The following is an 11,312-nucleotide window of genomic DNA, read 5'->3' as shown; positions in this document are numbered from 1 at the left end:
TCCTCTCCCTCTCCCCCTCCCGCCCACTGACGTCTCCCACGCGCGTTCCCCCCCTCCCGCCCACCGGCGCTGGCGGGAACGGCGCGTGCCCTCCCCGCTCCCCCGCCCGCCCTGACTACGTGCAGTTCCCCACGTGGCGGCCGCGCGCGCCCCCCGGCCAGGGAACAGCCCGCCCGGCACGTTCGCGCCCCCGTCCGCGAGCCGGGGGAAGAGGGGGCGGGGGGGGCAGGGAGCGCCGCCAATCGGCGGGCGGCAGGCGAGACGGAAGGGACCAATGACGGGAGGCGGCGCCGCGCGGCGGCCAATACGGACGGGTCGCCGGGGAAGCCCCGCCCCCGCGGTGCCCCTAGCGGCGCTGCGGCCGAGCGCGGCGCCAGCTTGGAGCGGCTGCGGCGGGCGGGCGGGCAGCGCCTCCGCCTCCCGCTTCCCCTCGGCCGGCGGCCCCGGCGCCCGACCCCCGTCCCGTGGGGGGTGTGCCAGGAGCTGGCCCCCTTCCCGGCAGCCGGTGCGGGTTGTGGCTCGGCGCCGGCGACCCTCCCTCCCTCCCTCCGTCGCCCAGGCTAGCGCCTCAGCTGTGGGACGGGGACGGCGGGGTGGGCGTGGCGGAGGCCCCGTTTAGGCCTCGTCGAGCGCCGGGCGTCAGCGCAGCCTCCGTGCCGGGGAGCGGCTCCCGTGGGGGCCACGGCGAGCGGCCGGCGTTCCTGAGGAGCCGTGAGGGCCCGGCGTGCCCCTCTCCCGCCTTCCCCTCTCTGTTGGAGGGGGGTGAGCTCCCTCTGAGGGAGGGGGAAGCTCTGCCTTCAGTCCCGGCGTTGCCACAGCCCAGGCACGGAGGGGCGTGCCCCTCCGCGGGGAACAGCCTGGGAAACGGGGAATAAAGGTGGTGGCTCGGCCTCGGGTTGGCGTGTGGGGACCACAGTGAGTTTTCTTTTATTAAAAGAGGGAAAAGTTCGGTTAAAGTGTAGGGAAAATGATCTTGTCTTTTCACTTTGTTGTTTTCAGTGCAACAAGCAGAGGTGGCGAGCGGCAGGCACTAGTCTGCATCGCAAGTAAGCCCTGTCCTGTCTAGGCTGAATACCCAGCCCAGGTGCGCAGTGCGGCCACAGCATCGTGCAGAGACGCTTCCTGCTGCCAGAGACATTTCTTCACCCCTGTGTTATAAAAAATGCTTTACAGCCCATTAAAAAAAATGCCGTAAGGGCATAAGAGTGAATAAATAATTGCACCGATCAACCATCTATCCTAAATCTTGCAAAATTCTTCCAAGACCATGGAAAAGTCTCACCTTAGGACATTATTTGACCTCTCTCCTTCCCAGCTTTACTGATTCTCATTGCACTAATTCTACCTTTATTGTTAGAGTTTGGGGCTGATGTCAGATGAAATCTTAGCTGAAAGTAAGCTAAACGGGCTAAATCTGAGGAGAATAAGTACTAATGGTGTCTGTATATAGTCCAGATTTAAAGACTTGGTATAGGTGCAGTATTACATAGAGTGTTTAATAATATAGTGAAAGCAGTATGTGTGCATGATCCACTGCTTAAATATCCCAGATCCTGCACAGCTAATTCCTTTGTATACCAATAAAATGTAACGTGATCGATACTGGTGCGTAAAGCTCATCGATACGTTGGTGTACCTGACCCCCCAACGAGAAGATCCGTGGCTGGATTTGGAGTTGACACCCTGTGGCATCGCTGCTAAGATTGTGAGCAAGCGTGGTAGCACCGATGATGAGCGCACGTGTTGCGGGAGCAGCCTTGGAAATCTTGCACTGAGATCGTTTCACGTAGGGTAGAAAGCTTTTCTGTGGTTAATAGTCCACTTTTAATCTAGAGAGCATCCGCCTATCATGTTTAATAGCACTAATGCACCTCTAATCCATTAATTTCTTTAGTCCCTTTTTGAACCCTTTTAATTCGCTTGGTCTCCGCCACATCCTGCCCCCGCAGCTTCACCGGGGTCGATGCCTTACGTGAAAAACTTCCTTGCTTTTGTTTGCATGGGAATCTCTTCGGTGTCCCCAGCTTTTGTCTTAGGTGCTTACTGCCTAATTATTCCTTCGTCATCCCTGCAGTATTCGTGACTCAGGAGCTTTATCAGGTTCTCCCTCCCTGCCCCACCAGTCACGTCCTCCGTCCTTCGCAGACTTTTGGTCTTGCCTTACGCAGTCCCTCTGATTAACCATGATAACCCTTCACTGTAACTTTAGTAGTTTTACGTATGCTTTCGGAGATGGAGTGACCGGATCGGCATCAGTCATTAAAATGTGGTACTTCATACACCAGCATAATGATGTACCATATATGCTGTACTATTTTGGTTTCTATTTCTTTCCTAACAGCTGCCAACGTTTGATTTGACTACTGCTGAGCATTAAGCTGATCTTCTCGGACAACTATCAACAATCACCCCCAAATCTCTTCTTTCCTGAGAGGTAATAGCTGATTTAGAGCCCGTGACTGTATACGTATGATTAGCATAATTTTTCCAAGATGTGTTTCTTATTGAGGTTAAATCACATCTGCCATTGTATCTCCTCATCGCATCGTGCTGTGAGATCTTTCCCTGGTTTCAGGCACGGCTGTTTGGGATAATGTTGCCTGTAAACGTTGTCACCTCACTACTCTTTCTCTGGTCAGATTTTGTAATGACGTGTTGCAGAACAGATCGCCTGGTCCAGATCCGTGAGGGATCCCATCTGTTATCCTCTTGCCTTGGGGAATGGACATGAAACTGTTTATTCCTACCCTTGGTTTCTCAAAAATTTTTAACCAGTTATCTACAAGAGAGGCTTCCTTCCCTATCCCTCAAAAAACTTGGTCTGTCAGAATTTGTCGGGGAATCTTGGTGAATCTCCGTGAACCTGTAAGTGAAAAATCCCAATTAAAAATATTTTGTGATGGTTTAGCCTGTTTTACATAAGTAGAACTAAGATATGCCTATTTCTGTTTTGGTGGGGTTTTTTGACTCTTCATCTTTGTAGTGTTCCCAGTATTGCTATGTATGCAATGTGAGCAACACACCCAATATTTTAATTAATTGTGCAACATTTTAAAACAGGGGGAAAAAAACACAATGGAAAAAAAAATGCCGTACATAAAAACCCCATGTCCACAGGATGACCATTACTCACAGCTTTAATTTCAATTAATATTAAACGTTACTTTGGGTCCAACAACGCTGAGCAGTTGAATAAGTTTGCCTTGGGTTTACCCACCCACTGCTCTGCCTGGCATTTCACTTTGGCCTCTGTCCCTCGACCTCAAGAGATTATTCATTTCTGAATACACGAGCTTAGGATAAACTGCTTAACTGACATTTTGAATCTATTAATGTAATTCATTTTGTTTTGATAGGAGATGAATCAGAGCCAAGCCACCGATACCAAATTAACCAAATAAACTGGAGGGGTTTTACTGGATTTTCCTACATGTCGTTGCGGTTACAAAGGACCAACACGTACTGTGATCTGAGCAACTCCAGACTGGGAAAATCCAGGTCTCAATCTTAAAGTTGCTAATTCTTGCAGTCTTTGGAGCACGATGCTGTTAAAATCCTCAGCTCATGGGATCAAGACATTTGAGGAAGAAATGTGGGGAGGAGAGGGCAAAATTAAGTAAATTTTTATCAACCGTGCTGTTGAAGGAAAGTATGAAAATTTCCTAAAAAGCATCCTCCGTGAGTTTGGATGCTGCCCTTTGGGTTTCCTGAGACACAGAAGCTCGTCTTCCTGTTGGCTGCAATTGCGCTGACTTACGCAAGTCAACCGACCCGTCATTGCTCATCTCCCTCCTTCCCAAACTGAGCGTGGACAGCTGAGACCAGCAGAAGAAGAGCTAAAAGCCCTCCCAGACTCAAGGTGCAGTCACTCCTCAAAGTCGCATCTTGTCAGGGCCATCCGGTTGGGAAATCAGACTTCTACCCCCGTTTCTGGGGTTTTTCATCCCACAGGACCTTAGAGCTTGTCAGCACTGTTAACGTTGGCCGTCAGAAGTGAGGAGCCTCTTCTGTGGGATGTGGTGTCCATCTAAAATGGAGGCTACATCATCTAAAATGATTGCCTTCAACCCCTTGTTCTCATGCAACACCTGAATGCCTGCTGTATTGGTGCACATGCGGAGAATAGTTGCCTAAAATCCTGGCCTTGACAAAAGCCAACTGGATTTGGGAGAGTTTCCCTAATTTTTCCCAATTTTGACCTCAATGGCAACAATGATATTAGTGAATTCAACAGCACTAAGGCCTTGAGGAGGACCACTGACAAATTCTGGCCACATCCCCACTACTGAAGTCTCTGAGCTCCCAGAGGAGAGTCGCTTTATCCCATCTGCCTCCAGGAAATCATCCACAGCCCATGCTAACTCCTCACCCATGCCTGGGAGTTATTTGGAGGCGTGCAAGTTGACCCACAGCAAAATTATGCTGAGGACTGTGCTAACGGCGTGAGCGATTCCATTGATTTGAAGTTAATCACGTCTCAACGGGACTTTCTGCTTGCTTCACGTGCTGCGAGCAATTAATTACCTTCTTGAAGCAAGGCTTCCAAAACCATGTCTCACTGGGTAGGAGGGCTTTCGTGGCAACCATGCAAAATGGTTCCTCTCCCCCATGGCTACTTCTGGCAAGCTGAGAACGGCGAGAGGAAGCCGTGGCCGAGCATTGTCTCCTGCAAGCAGCCAACTGCCATGATTCAGGGCACCTGCCTTGCTTGTCTCTGTTTTGCAGAGCATAATTTCTTCCAACGTATAGGAAAAGCTTGAATTGGGCTGTCGGGAGGAGATGAAGTTCTTGCACGCCGTGGTGAGCAGGAGGTCGGTGGGCTGGAGTGTGTGCCTCTGCGCAGCCTCTGGTTGGGAGCAGATTACATGACCTTCCCAGGCTTGATGCTCTCAACAAGCTGGAGGGGGAAAAGCCTCCCAGATTTACAAGCAACTACGACCCCTCGTCTGATCCAGAGCTGCCGTGGTAAACGTTGTGTGGTCAGGGGCTGGTCTGGGGAGAAGGGAAGTAGGTACCCACAAAGAATAATTTATGTGTTTATTGTTTTGGGGGAAAGAATCCCAGCTTTTTTTATAATATTTTTTTCAGCGAGCTGGTTATTGCAATGTGCTTGTTCCAGTCACTGACGCGAAAGCTGGTGGTCTGATCCTAACGCCCTTTTAATGCGATTTTGCCAGTTCTCCCATGCGGAAGCATACCGGACGCTGAGCAGGACATTGGGAGGTGCTTGAAAAGATTATCCGCAGAGCTGCGTACGGCAAAGCAAAACGTGACGTTGGGAAAGCGTTCTGCAACACAGTTATCCGCAGCGTCTCGCACGAGCAGGGGGACCCAGGAAAGCTCTGTGGAGGCGGTGGGGTTCGTCACATCAGCATCCACGGAGGAAGCTCTGACCTACGCACGTCCTGCAGCTCTCGGCCGCTGCTGTGTCGTTTCTAAGTTGCAAGGGAGATGGTGATACGCGGCTGTGATTCCTGGTTATGCAATTCAGCCGTTTGCAATTTTACTTCCTTCCAAACGCCCTCCGGGCTCTTTTCCACGTTATAAACAAATCAGCCTGCAACATTGCATGCAAAAAGCAGAAACCGGTGCCCTGGACGCTCGCTCTCTGCTGCACTTCTGCTTTTTGTTTGTAGGGAATGCTTTTCTGTGGAGCTATCTCAGATGAAACAAACTGCAAGGAGTAAGCACGTTTTAAAAAGAAAGCGTGTGCTTTTTTTTCGGGTTTTGTTTCAAAATTAAAAAGAGAGTTCAGCTCCTTGTCCATATATAGTGCAATAAAGGGCTCCCCTGCTGTTTATGCTTCGTGGTGCGGCTGCGAGGAGTGCTCAACGGCAGCCGGGCCGCGCTCGGGATTTCCAATTATAATACAAAAAAGGAAACAGGAAAGAACGATGTAAACATCGGTAAGGAAGCCCGTGCTCGCCGTGGACTCCGAACAGCGCCGCCGGCGCCCCAGGCCTGCTCCTCTTCTCCCCCTGCTTTTCGGAGGGGGCTGTGGAAGGAGGAGAGGCGGGTGCTGGCAGAGGTTTGGAGAGCCCTTGGCCGGCTTGCAAATCTCCTGATTGCCTCCACTGCCTCTCTCTTGCTTCCAGCTGTTGGCTCTCAGCCCCTACTTGATGAAACAAACTCTTAGGGGGTTAAAAAAATGGGACAAAATGATCTTTTTTTGCATGATGCATCACTGTTAGCTGAAAAATCGATGTCAGGGTGCTTTTTTCAGGCACCGTGTGACTAAGGCCCACGGAGACACCCCACTCGCACGTTAAAAAATTGCTTTCTTATTCTAATGCAAATAGGAAACCGTTTGGAAATGTGATGCGAGTGCTCCCTGATAGTCTGAAAAAACAGCATTTGACGGGCACCGGATGGGCCACGTAAAAGCAAAACCCCCAAAGCCAGCACCTGCTCTGGCCAGGGGGCTCTTCTCTTGTAGGTCACCGACCGAGCCCCATTGGCAAAAGCTCATTTGGGGAGCAATCACCTTAAAAATCTTCCAGGGACCCCTGGGCTCCCCCTTCGCTTTCCTTCATTTTCTGTAACCATATAATTATTTTCTGATGTGATAATGGGACTGTGCCCGGTTATCCTTCATCCTCCAGGCGCCGGCTGTTGGCTGTGCCTGCACTCTGTATCGGTGTGCCTGCACCACCCCGGCACTTCCACGTTCCCCACGTTACAAGTGGACAACATGTTTAGAGTATGTGATCCCAAATCTGCCGTGCGCGACGCGGGGAACTCGCCCAGCCAAACCCGGGCACGGCTCCCCGCTCCCTCACTGCCAAGCGTGCGGCAGCCAAGCGCCGGCTCGTCTCAACAAGCTGCCGATGGAGCCGGGAAGGGGGAAGGGAGCAAAGCGGCTTGGCTCCCAGCTCCTGCTCCAGCGGCTGCTGGGACACCCACGGGGAAGCAGAGCCTTCTCTTGCATTAAAAAGCTCGTCCCAAAACCTGCATTTCCAAATCATGGGCTGCCAGGCGGTGTAAGTGCCCTAGTCGTGTTTCGCCGGAGGAAATGGTGCTTTTAGCTGCTCGCCGCAGCTCCTGGCTTTCGTGGAAATGTTGAAAGCCAGTGATAACCAGCTTTTTTGCAGTGCTTACGCCTCTTAAGGGTGTTCAGGAAACATGCGGATGTATTAAAGAGCTCACAGCCCCTCTCTTGCTCTTGCCAGGGAAGAGGTTTGCTTGGTGCTGGAGTCGCAGGGACTTCTCTGGGAGACAAGCCCGGCTGCGGGAGCAGACCCACGAGCTCCAGCCTCCCCTTCCCTTCGCCATCTGAGCGAGGAGAAGCCAAGAGGGGAAGAAACGTTCACAAGGTTTCCTTTTCTGCTCTTTGCCGCCTTCTACTTTTTTTTTAAAACTCTGGCCTGTTTGCTCCCCCCCCCCCCCGCCCCTTTCCTTTGCCTTACTCATTTTTAACTCTTTGCTTTCACTCCCAGCACTGCTCTCGCCTTGTAGTCCACATGGTTTCAGCAATCTCCAGGTCTATACAAAGTCCTCGGTCAAGTGCACCAGGCACAGGCTCTGTCTTGCGTCTGAGCTTGGTTTATTTTGGAAACTGAGTGGATCCAAGCTGGTCAGATATGGAGCTCCTAGGAAAAAAGCCAGGGCACTCACGCTAAGGAGCCTGGCTCTTCACCGTGGGTCAGACCACTGGGCGCAAGCTGGAGCTTCTCCACTGCATCTCAGTGGGCAGCACAGCATGGCAGTTTGGGGGAAAATTGTCTTGTTTGGAGAATGCGATGAAGATGATGAGAGGTGTGGAGGAACTCCTGTACAAGAAAAAGCTGGATCAGCTCTGATATAAGGGGGAAACAGTGGTCCGCACAGACGATGTCGCTGGTGACAAGGAAGGAGACCAAGGAGGAGTGTGAGAGAGGCCTGTAAGATGGTGAGTGGCTCGGAGACCGTGAATTTTCCTTTACTAGATGGGACAATGAGTGAAACTGGGTTGCAACAAGTCCAAACCCATGCAGAGCCTTTCATCTCAGTCCCCTGCAGAGCTGCGAGACTCCTTGCCGCAGGATGCTCCGGGTGCTAAAGGTTCACGTGGCTCCAGAAACTCGTGGGACAGACAGATGGAAGAGAAGTCCACCAAGGGCTCTTAAATACAAAGCTGTCACTTCTGGCTTGCTAAGTTACCGACCTGCAGGTTGCTGAAGGCTGGAAGACCCTTCATGGGGGATGTCAGCAAAGGCTTGTCCTGTCCTGGATCTCCTCCCTTCCAAAAGGTCCCAGGGCTGGGAGCACCCGACAGAGATCTTCCATCTGAGCTCGGGGAGAGGCGTTGGAGGCCTCTGGCTGGACGCACACGGCACGGGCAGGATTCGTCCTCTCCTGGGGCTTGCTGACAGCAGATGAGATCTTGGCACTGCTCCCCGAGCAGGTTTTTAGGATCACAGACATTTCTTCTTGGGCCTGCTCGTGTCGATCTCAACCTGCCCTTCCCCACATTCCCCAGCTTCTCACCCAGCCAACCCTCCTTCTTTCACTCTGCTTCATTTAAAAGAGAAAATTAATAATTAACTGGCCGGTCCTTTGAGCGGCACATAAAGAAAATCCCTAACACCTGCCTTACGGGTTGTCTGTCACCCTGGAGTCTGTTTGTTTTTCCAGCGACCTGCTCTCCATGAGCAGGACGCTGCTGTTTCAGAGTGGCCTCCTGACCTCCCCAGGGCTTTCCTCCACCAGCCAGAGCCACCTCTCTTTGCAACCAGCCTGTCCTACTGCGATGCATCTCTTGGCCACAATATTTGTGAAATATTATGAATATTTCAGAAGGTGAATGCCTTTTTGCATCTGCAGGGTCTTCCCTCGGAGTCCCGGATGTGCCAGCAGGTCACCAACCCCCTGTAGCATCTCACCACCTTCTCTGACCTCCATCCTCTTGTACGCATCTTGCAGCGCACGTCAACATGCTCCAGCCGCTGAAGGTGGAATGGGAGGTGACTTCACCCTAGTCTGGGAATTTTGGGGTACAGAAATATGATAGGAAAGCATGTGGGAGTTGGTTTGAGCTCCTTCTGCTTGTTTTTCACTTAAATGATTAATTTTTTACCCTTTTTTTTGTCAAAGATGCTTTGGTTGGCTGGAGAGAACAGGTTGGCCTTCTCCTTTTCCAGTGGAGAAGGAAAGTCTGGAGTTATCTCCCATCACTGTTCAACTGCAGACCAGGAACATCACCACCCCCTTCTCTGGTGCTTCAAGGACAACTCCAACAACGGCCAGAGAAGCAAAGACACCTCTTTTAGATATATTAAATCTAAACCCAAATACTTCTGGCAGAACTGGATGAAGGGAATCCTCTTTCATAAACATTTACCTTTCCGATTGACGGGCCAGCTTGCAAATGCTCTAACCCCACTCCCTTATTTTTACAGCGCCCGTAGAGATGTCGTTAGCGTTAAATCTCCATCCCAGTGCAAATCAGCCCATGGGTAAGGGACAGGGAGCGTGCCAACACACCCCTCCTGAGGTAGCTGGGCCAAACCAGGCTCAAACCAAGGAAGTCTTCAGTCTTTTCAAATCCTCATGCGTCACCTTCCTAAAAATTTGGTGTTTTCCCCTCATGCTGCTAAAATTACATGCAGCAACGCAGGCGCGAGGGGTTTGGAGTCAGACCCGACCCAGCGCTGAGGCAGCAGCCAGGGGCCTTGACGCATCCCCTCGGTCGCCCGTTGGGTTTTTTGCTGCTTATTAAAATGGTGTTTCCCACGGATTTCCAGCAGCAGCACCAACCTCATCTCCTTTAGGGGCATTTCAAGCAATTCCAGCCCTCCCGCACTCCTCACGGGACAGCGAACTGTCACCTCTCTCCTTCCTGGCGGTGCCGGGATGCAGCTCGGGACCTTGGTCCCCGCGGCGGAGGAGCAGGGCGGGTGCTGCAGGTGACGGCAAAGCCGTCGGGAGAAACCTGCTGGGGAAAGACACTATTTTTTCCTTTAATCTTAATTTTTTATGTTTCTATATAGGGTTGCAGCCGGTGTGGAGTGGTACACGGCCACACACCCGCCCCGCTGCTTGCCCACGGAGCCGCCGCCGCAGCTCAGGGGGATGCTACCAACAGCACCTATGGCTAGGAAGGCAGAGGACTGTATAGGGAGGCAGGTGAGTGTGTAGGAAGGCGGAGGAGTGTATAGGAAGGCAGGTGAGTGTGTAGGAAAGCAGGCGGGCATATAGGAAGGCAGGTGAATGTGTAGGAAGGCAGGTGAGTGTATAGGAAGGTGGATGGGCATATAGGAAGGCAGGCGAACATATAGGAAGGCAGATGAGTTTGTAGGAAGGCAGGTGGGCATATAGAAAGGCAGGTGAGTATATAGGAAGGCAAATGAGCATATAGGAAGGTGGATGAGTGTATAGGAAGGCAGATGAGCATATAGAAAAGCAGTTGAACATATGGGAAGGGAGGTGAGTGTGTAGGAAGGCAGGTGGGCATATAGGAAGGCAGGTGAGTGTATAGGAAAGTGGATGGGCATACAGGAAGGCAGGTGAGCGTATAGGAAGGCAGATGAGTGTGTATGAAAGCAGGTGAGCATATAGGAAGGCAGATGAGTACATAGGAACGCAAGTGAGTATATAGGAAGGTGGATGAGTGTATAGGAAGGCAGATGAGTGTATAGGAAGGCAGATGAGTGTATAGGAAGGTGGATGGGCATATAGGAAGGCAGGTGAGTGTATAGGAAGGTGGGTGGGCATATAGGAAGGCAGGTGAGTGTATAGGAAGGCAGGTGAGTATATAGGAAGGTGGATGAGTGTATAGGAAGGCAGGTGAGTGTATAGGAGGTCAGGTGAATGTCTAGGAAGGCAGAGGAGCATATAGAAAGGCAGGTGAGCATATGGAAAGGTAGGTGAGTGTGTAGGAAGGTGGATGAATGTATAGGGAGGCAGGTGCGTGTATAGAAAGACAGATGAGCATACAGGAAGACAGGTGAGTGTTTAGGAAGGCGGATGAGTGTGTAGGAAGGCAGAGGAGCGTATAGGAAGGCAGGTGAGCGTATAGACCCCGCCAGCCTGGGGGTCAGTTTTCCGTAGCCCCCGAGCGGCAGCACCTCCTTCCGTCAGCGACGGCCGGTGCTTGCGGGGGGCGGTGGGTCTGCGGGGCAGGGGCGAGACCCAGGCGAGCAGAAACCTCTAACTCCCCGTGGCTCCGAGCCACCCAAACCGCGCCTCGCCGAACACGGCCGCGCCAGCACGGCCGTGCCGGACCCGGCGTGCCGGGGCTGTGCCGAGATGACTCATCCCACCGCTTGCAGCAGCACACTTCCAACTAGCAACAAATGAAAATAGAAATGTCCCTGGCTCCTGAGCCAGCAATA

General features: G+C 52.0%; 1 long non-coding RNA gene across 5 annotated transcripts; it reads left to right on the top strand.

The window, feature by feature from the left end:
* The first annotated feature begins 367 nt into the window (after nt 1-367).
* On the top strand, nt 368-5,889 carry LOC142407921 (uncharacterized). 5 transcript variants are annotated; one of them, XR_012775097.1, is made up of 5 exons: nt 368-915; nt 1,000-1,046; nt 1,656-2,434; nt 2,640-2,865; nt 3,357-5,889. It is a non-coding gene; the product is annotated as an uncharacterized LOC142407921 (long non-coding RNA). The 5 variants fall into 5 exon arrangements; XR_012775095.1 differs by having other exon boundaries at nt 1,000-2,434; XR_012775096.1 differs by having other exon boundaries at nt 368-1,046.
* Nucleotides 5,890-11,312: the final 5,423 nt, after the last annotated feature.

Source organism: Mycteria americana, chromosome 3 (assembly GCF_035582795.1).
Source record: "Mycteria americana isolate JAX WOST 10 ecotype Jacksonville Zoo and Gardens chromosome 3, USCA_MyAme_1.0, whole genome shotgun sequence".
NCBI lineage: Eukaryota > Metazoa > Chordata > Aves > Ciconiiformes > Ciconiidae > Mycteria > Mycteria americana.
Note: the sequence above shows the minus strand (reverse complement) of the source record. Positions and strands in the feature narration are given on the sequence as shown.